Genomic DNA, 15,185 nt, shown 5'->3' on the forward strand with positions numbered 1-15,185 from the left:
GGAGCGACTTCGGGCTTTACGTGCGTCATATGGCACGAAGCCCTGCAAGATGTGTAACCATGTGTATATGCGTGCGCAATATACTAATAAATCAATGTCATTTTTCCTGAGATGAATGCAAGGCGGATTTCAATACACTGAAGGCCCTCTTTTATAAGCAGTGAGACAGCACCGACATTGCCCATGACCTATGATGCGGCGCGTCAGCACGGATTGCTCTCCATTATTTTTTACATGAATTCCTGAAAGAATTACGTCGGGCTTCGGTAATTTTCAACAAGCAGAAGTCGTGCATGGCGAAATTACTGGCACGTGCGGGGCCTCACAACTCGCATTACGAGCGGTGGCGCAGGCTCGGTAAGCTTCGTTGGCCTGAAATCACATGTCTTCAGCGCCCTTGCCGGTTAAGTACTTATTTCATTTTGAACGTGCACATATCGTTGCGACCAGATGTCTGAGCGTGAGGAAAAATGCGAACAATTCAAAAGAAACAAGTAGTAGGCACTCATGTATGTGACTACGGAATGTTTGCGCCATGGCAAATGGCATCAGGCTACCTGTGACCATCGCCCCGGTCGGATCGCACGTTACGTGCTCCTTCCTCCCGCTTGATCCCCTTATACGCTGAGGGAGTGACCGGCCAAAACCGGCGAGAGGGTCCGCGACCCACCACTGACTGGTGACTGACAAGTGACTTTCATTAGGATGGACAAGGCCATCAAGAGAGCGGTGATCGACGCGGTGAAGCAGGGAAACCGCCTGAATTCTGTTAATGAGCAGGTGACGGCGACCGTGGCCGAAGCTGTGGTCGATAAGGATGAACAGTTCAAACGGCAGGGGCCTGGGGCTGGGGGAATACAGGAAACCAAGCGTAAACTAAATGACCGAAGCATTGCCCAAGACGTCTCCGCCTTCACACGCGCCCGGGTATCCGGCTACATACCCTTCGCTCGGGTGGGTGGTCATTTTGAGCGCCCCCTGAGATTTCGGGAACTTAGACAGCTAGAGATACCAGACTTGCGAGGTGTGTTGACCTGTACGTTAAGTCGCTCAGGTCAAATTTCCAGGTTCCTCTCATGACCTTCGTGTTAAAAAGGTGAAACAATATCAAGTTTCAGTGTCAGAGGCAGGGGGGGGGGGAGCGAGTACATTGTGTCCCCTGCGCCGTTAGTCACGCTGCCAAGCGTGTCGTCACGAGAAAGAACCGCTTTTTGCGCTTTGACAAAATTGCCCCAACGGACCCGATCTGTAGGCAGCGTCACCTGTAGGCGGCAGCACCACCGTAGTTAGCGCCACCACCGTAGGTGGCGTCATCTACAACTCCGCGCAATTCGTGCCGAGCTACGTTAGCGGGCCAAGGGCACGAGCCAATGCTGGATTTAGGGCACTAGCAAAACGGGAACATTTCATCAGTTTGCCCGTCACAAAAATCACGCGCTGAAGTGATAATCCAGAGTGAAATCATACGTGTAAAACAAAATAGCAACACATGATTTACCAAGTGCAACCACAGAAATCGTGACTGATGGAATACTGACTCTTTAATTCGGAACAAACGTGCTGCACAACGCTAGGAAAAACTGGGCTTAGCTTCTACGCACTGGAGATCACTGGCTAAGAAAGCATTTGCTAATCACGGGACCACAAAGTTGTTTTGTTAATCAACGAAGTGATTAAATGCGTTTAGGTTTGCGTGTGTATTATCTGCACTGATGATGACGGTCCAAATTTATCTCATCCGAGACAAAATTAACAATTCATCGAAAAATCTTAGCTGTACTAGTTAAAAGGGAGGTGCCAGGTTTCATGAGATTGAAGCAACCATCACATAGGATGCAATCAACATGCTTATAATCATCAGTGTGCTTTTAAGTGGCAGCGGCTGATACGGAGTGGCATAGACCGCTCCAGATAAGAAAACTGTTATATCTGGTAACTGTTCTTTTCAGTGCGTCATTCTTTCATTGCATCGTGGAACGTTTGTGTGACGTTGACGTGCTGTCAAATGAGCCATGCGAAATTACCACTCGTAGTATCTCGAACTCGTTGAGAGATGGCAGCACTTGCGCATTTTTCACTTATCGACCACAGCTTCGGCCACGGTCGCCGTCACCTGCTCCTTGACAGAATTCAGGAGGTTTCCCTGCGTCACCGCGTTGATCACCGCTCTCTTGATGGCCTCGTCCATCCTAATGGAAGTCACTTGTCAGTCACCAGTCAGTGCTGAGCCGCGGACACTCTCACTTGGCTCGGCCGGTCACTCCCCCGGCGTATAAGGGGAGCGAGCGAGTGGACGGAGCAGGTAACGTGCGATCCGACTGGGGCGGTGGTCACAGGTAGCCTGATGCCACTTGCCATTGCCCAACCTTTTCTTAGTCATAAACATGAGCTTACATGAGCATGACCTGACATGACATGACAAACATGAGCATTTGTTTCCCTTAAATTTTTTGCATTTTTCCTCTCGCTCGACATCTGGTCGCAACGATATGTGCACGTTCAAAATGAAGTTAATTCTTAACTGCCAAATGAGCTGAAGCCATGTGATTTCTGGCCAACGAAGTTTACCGGGCTTGCGCCACCGCTCATAATGCGAGTTGTGAGGCCCTGCACGTGCAAACAGCTTCACCATGCGTGACAACTTTCGATTGTTGAACATTACGGAAGTCTGACGTATTTCCGCCGGCAGTACGGTAAAATTAATTTTAGTTGAAATGAAATGTCAAGCTTTAAAAGTCACCCTCGCACTCATGACAACATAAGAGCGTTATTCAACTTGTATCAATTCGTAAGCCATACGGCAATCAAGGCCGAGAGAATATAGTTGTCGAGGAGTTTATATCTGGCGTTTGTGAGCGCGTTTGTAGATATAATGGCCGTCAATGGACGCTCAACCGATGTTGTGCAATATATGATGACGTAATCAAACTATGAAGCATTCAGGAAAATATTTACTAAAGAGATAATTGTACTGTCTGGAGCAGTTTTTGCATCTAAAAGTGTACGTTAAACGCATAAAACGCGTTATAAAACGCATACGCGCGCATAAAACGTTAGTTGTAAGTGGCGTGGTTTCATCATGTCTGATGATTGCTCCAGTATGTTCAAATGTGAAACACTCCTTCAAGACCGCCGACCTAGATCATGGCCGGTCAAATTTACCCCGTGAGTATCAGTGAACGCAACATCTAAGGACTCGTTCAATGTCAGGCCAAAACGAAGGAATCGGAATCGTTCTAAAACTAAGGAATCTAAGGAATTGTTAGAAAACTAAGGAATCGTTCCATCTGATGAAACAACGGAGTAGTAAGTGAAGCCGTACATCTCGGAGATAATTTCTTATGCAGCATAACACTCAAACTGATGAATTTCAACAGCGTAGGGTCAAGGACAAAGGTTAGATCAAGGCAACAAATAACCTGCTTGTTGCCGCAACTCAATGTATGGGGTAGTTTCTGGTGCTTATTCTCATGTTGTTCAGAGCAAGAACCACGTCATGCATCTACTATAGGGCTCTTTAAGTTCAGGAAAAATGACGTACCTTAAAATCCCGGGTGAGCATTTTGTTTCTAAGAACGCATCGCCTAGCATAATCCTTGATGACTACTTAACTGCAAAAATATACGGAGTCTCTAAATATTTGCTCATATCTACGCTTTACGGATAAAAAGCGGTCATTGAATGTAAGAGTGTACTAGATGCCGTTTGTTTAGGACCAGCATCATCTGGATTCACAGTGGTTGCATGAGACGATCTTGGTGGGAGGGGGGCGGGGGGAATTTCAGTCATCAGTCCGAAACTCGACATTTTTTTTATCCTGTTTGACCAATAATGTCATGATCTAAGAGGCTTAGTTTTACACTTTTGAGTTCACGTACAGCTGACCTTGTGAATTTTGTGAACCCACGTAACTTGTGAATCTTTTGTCTTTAGCGTTTTTGCTCTCTGAGATCTCAGGGCAGTCAAATTGACTTGCCAGGATAAAAAAAATGTCGAGTTTCGGACTGATGACTGAAATTCCCTCGCCCCCTCCCACTTAGACCGTCTCATGCAACCACTGTGAATCTAGATAATGCTGGTCCCAAACAAACGGCATCTAGGACACTCTTACATTCAATGACTGCTTTCTATCCGGAAAGCGTAGATATGAGCAAACATTTAGAGACTCCGTATATTTTTGCAGTTAAGTAGTCATCAAGGATTATGCTAGGCAATACGTTCTTAGAAACAAAATGCTCACCCGGGATTTTTAGGTACGTCATTTTTCCTGAACTTAAAGAGCCTTATAGTAGATGCATAACGTGGTTCTTGCTCTGAACAACATGAGAATAAGAACCAGAAACTACCCCATACATTGAGTTGCGGCAACAAGCAGGTTATTTGTTACCTTGATCTAACCGTTACCCTTGACCTACGCTATTGAATTTCGTCAGTTTGAGTGTTATGTTGCACAAGAAATTATCTCCGAGATGTACGGCTTCACTTACTACTTCGTTGCTTCATCAGATGGAACGATTTCTTAGGTATTGTCTTCGCTGAATCCATGGCCCGATTTCGACAACCGTAGGTCAGCAGCCTTATAAGGTGCAACTAAATTGCTGACACTGAACAATCCGCTATTCAACTGTCTACTATTACGCCAATTTTGGAGCGGCTACGCCACGCTGGGCAGGAATCATACCGGAAAACATCTGTGGAGGGGAGGGGGTGAAACACACCGGCACCCAAGCGCATGTTAATCTGCGTCCGGCTAGCCAGGTGAGCACCACACGCTCGTATTGGGTCAATGCCATTCTCTAAAATATCAGACACTACGAAAGAACCAATATAAGAAACAATGACACAAGATTGGGTTGTTTGTAAGCAAACTAAATTTTTTCACACTTTCGGGACCTTAGGCCATACCTTCGGGTTAAAGAAGATCGAGCAATGCTTAACTCCCGATCGGTGTTAAAGGTATCACCACAACTCCTTATGCAAACGCTTTAAATCTAAATACCTGCCCTGAGTAAAGCGTAGCTGGCATTCTGTTCAGATTTGGAGTCTTGTTTAACCTTTCGATGGTCATGGTGACCGAATACAACATTGCTTAGGTTCTTAAGAAACGTCAAGAAGGGCGCAAGGTAGCACGGTAAAAAAATGTTGGTCTTATACACCTAAGATCAATGACATTCTCTGAGTTTAAAGAACTCACGAAGTATCATTTTACAATCCGTGTTATTAAGACCTTCGAAGTGACCACCACAAACTAACCCACAAAGCACACTCGACCTCAAAAAACAGATTGTTTTTCTTCTCGGTTTAACCTTCATACCTCACCAAGGTTGAATGAAGTTGTGGCAGTCCCAACTTATCACGTCTCACCGTTTGCAAAACTGTTTTAAAGATGTAAGGCGTTGTATGGCACTCCGTTTTGGCCTGACATTGAACGAGTCCTTAGATGCTGCGTTCACTGATACTCATGGGGTAAATTTGACCGGCCATGATCTAGGTCAGCGGTCTTAAAGGGGTGTTTTACATTTGAACATACTGAAGCAAGCATCATACATGGTGAAACCACGCCACTGATAACTAACGGTATGTTTTTTAATGAAAAAGGCTGCTCCAGACAGTACAATTATCTCTTTAGTAAATATCCTCCTAAATGCTTCATAGTTTGATCGCGTCATCATATATTGCACAACACTGATTGAGCGATTATTGACGGCCATTATATCTAGAAACGCGCTCACAAACGCAGATATAAACTCCATGACAACTGTATTGTCTTGGCCTTGATTTCCGTATGGCTTATGAATTGATATAATTTGAATAACGCTCTTATCTTGTCATGAGTGCGAGGGTGACTTTTAAATATTTCATTTAAACTAAAATGAAATTTACCGTACTGCCGGCGGAATTACGTCGGACTTCCGTAATGTTCAACAAGCGGGAGTTGTCACGCATGGTGAAACTGTTTGCACGCGCGGGGCCTCACAACCCGCATTATGAGCGGTGTCGCAGACCCGGAAAACTTCGTTGGCCAGAAATCACATGGTTTCAGCGCCTTCGACGGTTAAGTATTTACTTCATTTTCAACGTGCACATATCGTTGCGACGAGATGTCGAGCGAGAGGAAAAATGCGAAAAATTTAAGATAAACAAATACTCATGTTTGTCATGTCATGTCACGTCATGCTCATGTAAGCTCATAGGATGTGGATGTAAGCTGTAGGATGTGGTTGTATTTTTCGACTACTTAGCTACTGCTTTGTAGGTTTCAGCATCAAGTTGAACAATGTTTTCGGGATTCTTTTGAAGTGTTACCAAAAATTTGAGTTTCATGGGGCGGGACATTCTCCCAACTCGCAACAGTGCCGCAACTGCATCTCCTCAAACTTCACTTGGAGAACATGATATCAAGTTGCGTGAAAGCTGAAAAATGTGCCAGTGCTGCCATCTATCAACGAGTTGGAGATCCTACGAGTGGTAATTTCGCATGGCTCGTTTGACAGCACGTCAACGTCACACAAACGTTCCACGATGCAATGAAAGAATGACGTAATGAAAAGCACAGTTACCAAATATAACAGCTTTCTTGTCTAGAGCGGTCTATGCCACTCCTTATCAGTCGCTGCCACTTAAAAGTACACTGATGATTATAAGCATGTTGAATGCTTCCTATGCCATGGTTGCTTGAATCTCATTAGATCTGGTACCTTCCTTTTAACTAGTACAGCTTATATTTCTCGATACATTGTGATTTTTTGTCTCGGATGAGATAAATTTGGACCGTGATAATCAGTGCAGCTAATAAACACGCAAACCTAAACGCATTTAATCACTTCGTTGATCACCAAAACAACTTTGTGGTCCCGTAGTTAGCAAATGCTTTCTTAGCCAGTGATCTCCAGTGCGGGGAAGCTAAGCCCAGTTTTTCCTAGCGTTGTGCATCACGTTTGTTCCGAATTAAAGAGTCAGTATTCCATCAATCACGATTCCTTTAGTTGCACTTGGTAAATCATGTGTTGCTATTTTGTTTTACACGTATGATTTCACTCTGGATTATCGCTTCAGCGCATGACTTATGTGACGGGCAAACTGATGAAATGTTCCCGTTTTGCTAGTGCCCTAAATCCAGCATTGGCTCGTGCCCTTGGCCCGCTAACGTAGCTCGGCACGAACTGCGCGGAGTTGTAGATGACGCCACCTACGGTGGTGGCGCTAACTACGGTGGTGCTGCCGCCTACAGGTGACGCTGCCTACAGATCGGGTCCGTTGGGGCAATTTTGTCAAAGCGCAAAAAGCGGTTCTTTCTCGTGACGATGCGCTTGGCAGCGTGACTAACGGCGCAGGGGACACAATGTACTCGCTCCCCCCCCCCCCTGCCTCTGACACTGAAACTTGATATTGTTTCACCTTTTTAACACGAAGGTCATGAGAGGAACCTGGAACTTTGACCTGAGTGACTTAACGTACAGGTCAACACACCTCGCAAGTCTGGTATATCTAGCTGTCTAAGTTCCCGAGATCTCAGGGGGCGCTCAAAATGGCCGCCCACCCGAGCGAAGGGTATGAAGCCGGATACCCGGGCGCGTGTAAAGGCGGGGACGTCTTGGGCATTGCTTCGGTCATTTAGTTTACGCTTGGTTTCCTCTATTCCCACAGCCGCAGGCCCCTGCCGTTTGAACTGTTCATCCTTATCGACCACAGCTTCGGCCACGGTCGCCGTCACCTGCTCATTGACAGAATTCAGGAGGTTTCCCTGCTTCACCGCGTCGATCACCGCTCTCTTGATGGCCTTGTCCATCCTAATGGAAGTCACTTGTCAGTCACCAGTCAGTGGTGGGTCGCGGACACCCTCACTGGTTTTGGCCGGTCACTCCCTCAGCGTATAAGGGGATCAAGCGGGTGGACGTAGCACACAACGTGCGATCCGGATGGGGCGGTGGTCACAGGTAGCCTGATGCCATTTGCCATTGCCCAAACATTCCGTAGTCACAAACATGAGTGCCTACTATTTGTTTCTTTTCAATTGTTCGCATTTTTCCTCACGCTCGGACATCTGGTCGCAACGATATGTGCACGTTCAAAATGAAATAAATACTTAACCGTCAAAGGCGCTGAAGACATGTGATTTCTGGCCAACGAAGTTTACCGGGCCTGCGCCACCGCTCGTAATGCGAGTTGTGAGGTCCCGCACGTGCCAGTAATTTCGCCATGCACGACTTCTGCTTGTTGAAAATTACCGAAGCCCGACGTAATTCTTTCAGGAATTCATGTCAAACATAATGGAGAGCAATCCATGCTGACGCGCCGCATCATAGGTCATGAGCAATATCGGTGCTGTCTCATTGCTTATAAAAGCGGGCCATCAGTGTATTCAAATCCGCCTTGCATTCATCTCAGGAAAAATGACATCGATTATAGGTATATTGCGCACGCATATACACATGGTTACACATCTTGCAGGGCTTCGTGCCATATGACGCACGCAAAGCCCGAAGTCGCACTTCTGTAAAACTCCGTTACCAACGGCACGTGGTACCTACTACCGACAAATGTACATGTACAGGATACAATCATCGGCGAAAATGAAGGCACAAGACTTGACAACATATCACAGCTATGCAAGCAATAGCCCACGAAGCCCTAAGGCACAGCAAGGAACACATTTCAACGCCTGAACAATTGACTATACATCACTGATGAGCTTTCCCACAGCCAAGGGCCAAATCACTTGTAACATATCACTCATATCATGCAGATGAATGTAGACATGGCACATACGCATACTTCTAAAGCTCGTATCACATACAAAACTGATGGCACAGAAAATTATCATATACAACTGTAGGGGCCTGAGAAACAGGATGATGACGTTACATCCCCAATCACCGATTGCCTATCTACCGCTGATAAATGTAGATAGCAGGACACAATTATCGGCGTGAATGAAGGCACAAGACTTGAAAACATATCACAGGCATGTAAGCAATGACCCATGATGACCTAGCAATGAACACATTTCAATGCCTGAGCATAGCAATGAACAAGGCGATGGACACATTGTAATGCCTTAACAATTGACTAAATATCACTGACGAGCTTTCGCACAGCCACAACTGCATGCCAAGTACGGAATCACTCGTCACATATCACTCATGATACAAAAAGTGTACAGGTGGCACGTGCACATATTTCTCAAGCTAGCATGGCATGAACAACCGATGGCACAGAAAATCATTACACACAAATGAGGGCACCTGAGAAACAGCATCATGACGTTATGTCTGCAAGCACCGACTGCCTAGGATAAAAGGCGTCAATACAGCGTGGGAAATCACAGAGAAATGCCATGGGTTAGATGCAAACAAAACACCTGCACAAGAATATGCACATATGTACAGCCATACAGGGTAACTGAGGCAGCTTAAGGTATTCAGAAAACCCCTGTGATTTTCCGCACAATTCAACGCACCCATCAGTGGTCCACCGGGCCACCGTCACCGGCCACGGCAACACCATCAGTGTTCTCCTCATCATCTGAGTCCTCGGGAAGGATATCTGGCCAAACGCCCATCCACACTGCAGGAGGTGCCGGTCTCCATTCATCCTCTTCCTCTTCGACGTCGTCTTCCCAGTCGCTGTCGCTGCCATCTATCGGAGACTCCACAAAGCTCGTTTTTGTCTCGTGCTCACGCCGCAACTCCGGGAAGAGAATGGCCAGCGGAGCGATCGGCTCGTACCGCTCCCCGTCGAATCGGGTGAAGAAGCGTCCCACTTCATGATGATCGATAGGCTGGGGATCTGGGGCCAGCTGCAATTCCTCTGCAATGACACATCCACTTCTGTTAGTGGTAGAGAGAAGTGGCGCTCTACACAACAATGGGTGCCAGATATATCGCAATTTGCTGTGATTTGTAGACAGCTTAGCAATATTTTTCAGCAGCAGCTAGGGGCGTGAGCTGCACTACGTAGTACAATGTCCAGTTTGGCAGTGTAGTGTACAAATATTTGAGCTTATGAATAACAATGAATACGAATCAGAAGATATTCCAAAATCTGCCATGCAGACATCATCAATAGTCAACTCAACATAGCACCTTCGTGGTGTACATAAAGCTGGTCCAATGCACCCAAACAAAATATGCCGGCGCTCTGCTGACAATTGAAATACTGGTGGGATCTCAGTGTAATGTACTCCGAATCAGAGCACAACATTTATCCGGGAAGCCTGCTCACCTTCAGCCATGTATCCGAAACGGTCACCCTCCAGCAGCAAGTTGTAGAAAGGTTGTTTTTCTCCCCGCTGAAGTCCGGAGCAGACGCGACTATGTGCAATCCAGTCCTGCAAACACCACCAACCCCGAGTCAACACAATAACACTACGCGGCGGTCGTAGGAGATGAGAGCAAGGGGAAACTGTGAGGCTCCGTGTAAATGCTGATAATGAACTTTCACGCGTCAAGTGACATCCGTAGCAAATTGGTACGCTTACATGCCCATCACTGATGCACCGATTTCTACTACCAATCAAGAAGGGGAAAAGCCCAGAATGAAAGAATGACACAAATGCAACATGCCTGTATGAAACAGAAAGACACATTTGTGACACGGCAATGGCATGCATTGAAAACGAATTATTTGAAAAGCAGACGGGACATTGCAAAACTATAAGTGACCATATTAGGTACATTTAACCCCAACGTGCCGAAGTCATTCCATGTCCGATATCATAAAAAATCACTGTAAAATAAGGATAGCACTAGTCACACAAATAAATATTTTCAAGGCATTCAGTGAATGCCTTTTTGTGGAAGAAGTGACAAAACAACCAAAAAGTCGAGTTGATTTCTCAGGCTTTGCCATTTAACTAGACCAATTCTTTACAAAGCAGTACAAATGCGGTCAGACATGGACTGGCCTGATCCTGTCACTCCATTTAAACCGCTCGTACCTGTGAGGCCTCGTAGTATGGTGAGCAGCCGTACACCACTGCCAGGCGCTCGTCGCCGTACGTGACAACGTCACCGACGCCGAACTGCCTCGGATAGTCACTCGCTGCTCGGTGCGCCGCGCGGAGGTTCACCTGCAACACCGATGAAAATACTGACGGCGTTGCACACAACCGCGGGAGATGATTGAGCGGCATTGTATAACATCAGGAGCGCGACACAAAACATAACGCTGGTGCGCCACGTCCAGCTGCTGGGTGACGGCCCAGCGGGCGAGCAGCGGGCGTGCCAGTCGAGGCGCGCAGCGGCAGAGGCCGGCCAGCGGCTCGCCCAGGTCAGGCGGCGGCTCTGGCGGACAGTCGGCCGCGTGCAGGCTGTAGCTCAGGCTGTTGTGCGAGCCAGGGATGGCCAGCCAGTTTAGCGGCCGGTGCCGTACCTCTGCAGACATGACATCCAGCTGTTCATACCGCCCAGCATCCCTGCAGCCACGGACCCCACTTCTGTACCTGCGGCGACAGAATGCCCCCCCCCCCCCTCCAGTTTGGCGTAGCATCGACCTGCCGAACTGGAGGCGAGGGGGGGGGGAGGGCTTCGCATACGAGATGTCATTCGTTGTTAGTTATGGCAGGGAGTCCATGATCTTAAAAGTGGCGAAAGTTGGTGGCAACACGGTGGGGAGCGGAGAGCTACCGCACTAGTCTTAGATTGTTTCATCACGTGCTATTCCTGAGCTTTCTTCCCGCGCAAACTGAACGAAGGGATAAGCACCCCACCAACTTTTGAACTTTTACTGAGCTGGAGCCACAACAAAGAGCCACTGACAGTGTCCAGCTCGCACACCCTCGTGCTGGCGGGCCGAGTGACCCAAGTCCAGGCGCTTGTCAGCTCCACATAGCTGACCGACGACAGGTAGCCTGTGACTCAACACACGTTGAGCTAAGCACGCCGCCACGCGCGGACCCGAGCGCTGCCCGCTCCTTCCCGGTTACACCGTATACCTCTTCTTTGGTGCTTTCGTGCGTGAGTGCGTGAGTGCGTGCGTGCGTGCGTGCGTGCGTGCGTGCGTGCGTGCGTGTGTGCGTGTGAGCGTGTGTGTGTGTGCGTGTGTGTGTGTGTGTGTGTGTGTGTGTGTGTGTGTGTGTGTGTGTGTGTGTGTGTGTGTGTGTGTCTGTGTGTGTGTGTGTGTGTGTGTGTGTGTGTGTGTGTGTGTGTGTGTGTGTGTGTGTGTGTGTGTGTGTGTGTGTGTGTGTGTGTGTGTGTGTGTGTGTGTGTGTGTGTGTGTGTGTGTGTGTGTGTGTGTGTGTGTGTGTGTGTGTGTGTGTGTGTGTGTGTGTGTGTGTGTGTGTGTGTGTGTGTGTGTGTGTGTGTGTGTGTGTGTGTGTGTGTGTGTGTGTGTGTGTGTGTGTGTGTGTGTGTGTGTGATGCACCCACCCACACCCAGCATGCATGGAGACCTGACCCGTTTCCTGACTTTGCTGACCGCTGTCTGTGTTCTGCCAATTGTCTGCACCTCTCACCCAGTCAGCTCACCTTCAACAGCGTGCGAGGCCTGCAAGAACCTGACATTGCATGCAGCGCGACGTCACCATCCGACACGCGGCCCGACACCACGGCTCGACCGTTCCGCCGGGTCGCGCTCCGCCGGCCTTGACCCGTGACGTCACAGCGCCTCGGGCGCTGCGCACAGCGCGGCTGTCGGCTCGGCGAGCCAGCCGGCACAGTCGCGGCCGGCCAGCGGGCGCGCCGGGGGTAGGTGGCCTCAGCGCCGCGAACGAAGGTGGCGCGGTTGTGGGCGGGAGACGACCGACGCCGGGCCGCCCTGCACATCGGAGATCAAGATATCCAGAGCCCAAGCTTCTGGAGCCTACCATCGAGCTTATACGTCACGGCTACGACGTCGTGCTCCTATCTGAGGCGTGGCTGCGACCCGCTATCCCCAGCCGACCCGTGGTGATCCCCGGGTACTCCATAACCCGGGTTGACCGCCAGCTACGGCGGCGTCGCTGCCATCACTTAAACCAGCAACGGGTCGACGGCGCTGCATCTGCCGGCGTCTCAAATCCAGATCCAGCAAGCTGGTGTCACAGTGGGCGGCGTTGAAGCCCAGGCGGGGACGTCAGCTCGTCATCTGTTCGCTATACCGGCCGCCCCGGCACGCAGTAACTGCACTACAGGAAGGCCTCACGGACCTGGAGACCCAGTTGCAGCGCGTGCTGATTGACTCCCAGGGTCACGCTCGTCATCTGGGTGATATGAACCGCGGTTCGCAGAAGGAACACAGTAACCCAGCGCGTTGGCGGTTTTTAAAAACTTTGACAGGTCGTCCCATTGACCAAGTTGTGACCGCGCCGATCTTCTTCGCCGCTTCTTTTTTAGAGATGTGCAAAGTTCAAATTCGTCACCGTGGCATCATAGGTGAGTGCAATGCTAACTTCTGTCATTTTAGCCCGTGAAAATTAAAAAGCGTGCTTTCGAATGTTCCGAAACTTCTATTTAAGCCCACTGCTTCTTTATCCCGCCGCCTGAAACGGGCTGGCATTGCTTCTTTTAACGATAATCTTTATCATGTATCTTGGGTCAAATTTTCTCTGCCCCAACCGTCAGTTATCAGTGGATTGCATTTTTGGCACGTTTTTTTCGCGTCGTTGACGCCCATACCCCACTAAAAAAGCTAGCATTCGTAACCCCACTGTCCGTCCATCTCCCCGCATCTCGTGGTCTCATGGCCCGCCGTCGGGCCGCTTTGAAACGGTCAGGGAGAGACTCGTGCGAGCACCATGAGCTGACCCGTGCCGTTCGATCCGCCGTCCGCAGCGATCGGCGTGGTGAGACCTAGAGGGAGATCAGCAAGCTGGGTCAGGGTAAGATGTAACGGTGCATGAGAACAGCGGTAGCTGGGAAAAGGGACAGACAGTCGAACCAGACCCGGCAGCTGATCAGCTAGAGAAACTCGTTGTTTCAGTCAGCCCTCCTGTCGGCGCGGCAAATAGAGGCACAAGGGCTTGTAATTGATTTAGTGACACGTCTTCCTGGAGTCGAGGTTTGCTCGTATATGCTTCCTCGGAAGATGCTCGGATGCCGGGTCTTTAGCATACGGAACCCAGCGACGTTTGGTTCAGATGGCTTGTGTGTCTGCATTCTGAGGCCCGGCTATCAGTGACGTCATCCTTCATATTGTCAACTTCTATCGCCAACGGTTTTCATCCTCGTCGCTCGCATGGGCAGATCCAGAGAGGAAGGTACGGGGTCATGGGTCCCTTGGGCCCCGAAGGAGGAGCCCATGGGCTCCGAAAGGGCCCATAGCCGGCCGAACAGACGCATTTTTGCATGGAAGGCAACAAATTTGGATGTCTATGGGCTTACAGGCGAACAATAACAGTCTCAAGCGAAAGTTAGAGGCCCACGAATAGTGAAAAATTATTGTTCGCTGATTGAGAGGGTGGCGATTGGAAGGTCTTAAGAATGCTTACGCTGCCCAGAGGCCCGATGTTTTCGGGGGCCCTATGTGTCCACGTTAGGGATTAACCTTGCCGTTAATGAGCTTTCTACTTTGCCTTTGATTTCTTTGCACTTGCTAGGAGGGCCCTGCGCTGTTGCTGGGCCCTTCCTGCTAGCGTACCAGGGATTACTTTGTCAATCAGGGATCTTCTACGCATTTTTTCCATTCGCCCGAAGTGTTCTGTGCGATAGAGCCAGAGGGCCTTATATGTTGACATGCCGGGGTATTCTCGATTGCTCAGGGAACATTCACGTTGGTTATGAGTAACGTACCGGTACTCTCACTATATGCTCATGGGCCCTCCACATTGATCCAGGGCCCTTCCAATTTTCCATCAATTACTGAGGGTCCTACGCTCTTGTCTGGGACCCATCTGTTAACTTACTTGGGCTCACTCGGTCGCTCAGGGCCCTCCAGATTGGGCCTTGGGTATATCCTATTCGAATAGAGGCCCTATGCTCTTGTCAGGGCCTTATCTGCTAGCCTGCTCGGGTGCACTGGATTGTTCGGGGATCCTGCACATTGGGTTTGACATTTGAATTTAGGGCCCTGCGTTCCTGTCGGGGCGATTTGATAATCTGCTCGGGCACACTCGACCGTTTGGGGGCCCTCTTCATTGGGTCTTAGGTGCTTTCTATTTGAACAGAGGGCCCCACGCTCTTGTCGCAGACCTTATCTGTTAACCCGCTCAGGCATACTCGGTTGTTTGGGGGTCCTGCATATTGGGTCTTGGTTGTTTTCGTATTTGA

This window comes from Pollicipes pollicipes, unplaced genomic scaffold, assembly GCF_011947565.3.
Source record: "Pollicipes pollicipes isolate AB1234 unplaced genomic scaffold, Ppol_2.1 Scaffold_4295;HRSCAF=5057_pilon_pilon_pilon, whole genome shotgun sequence".
Lineage (NCBI taxonomy): Eukaryota > Metazoa > Arthropoda > Thecostraca > Pollicipedomorpha > Pollicipedidae > Pollicipes > Pollicipes pollicipes.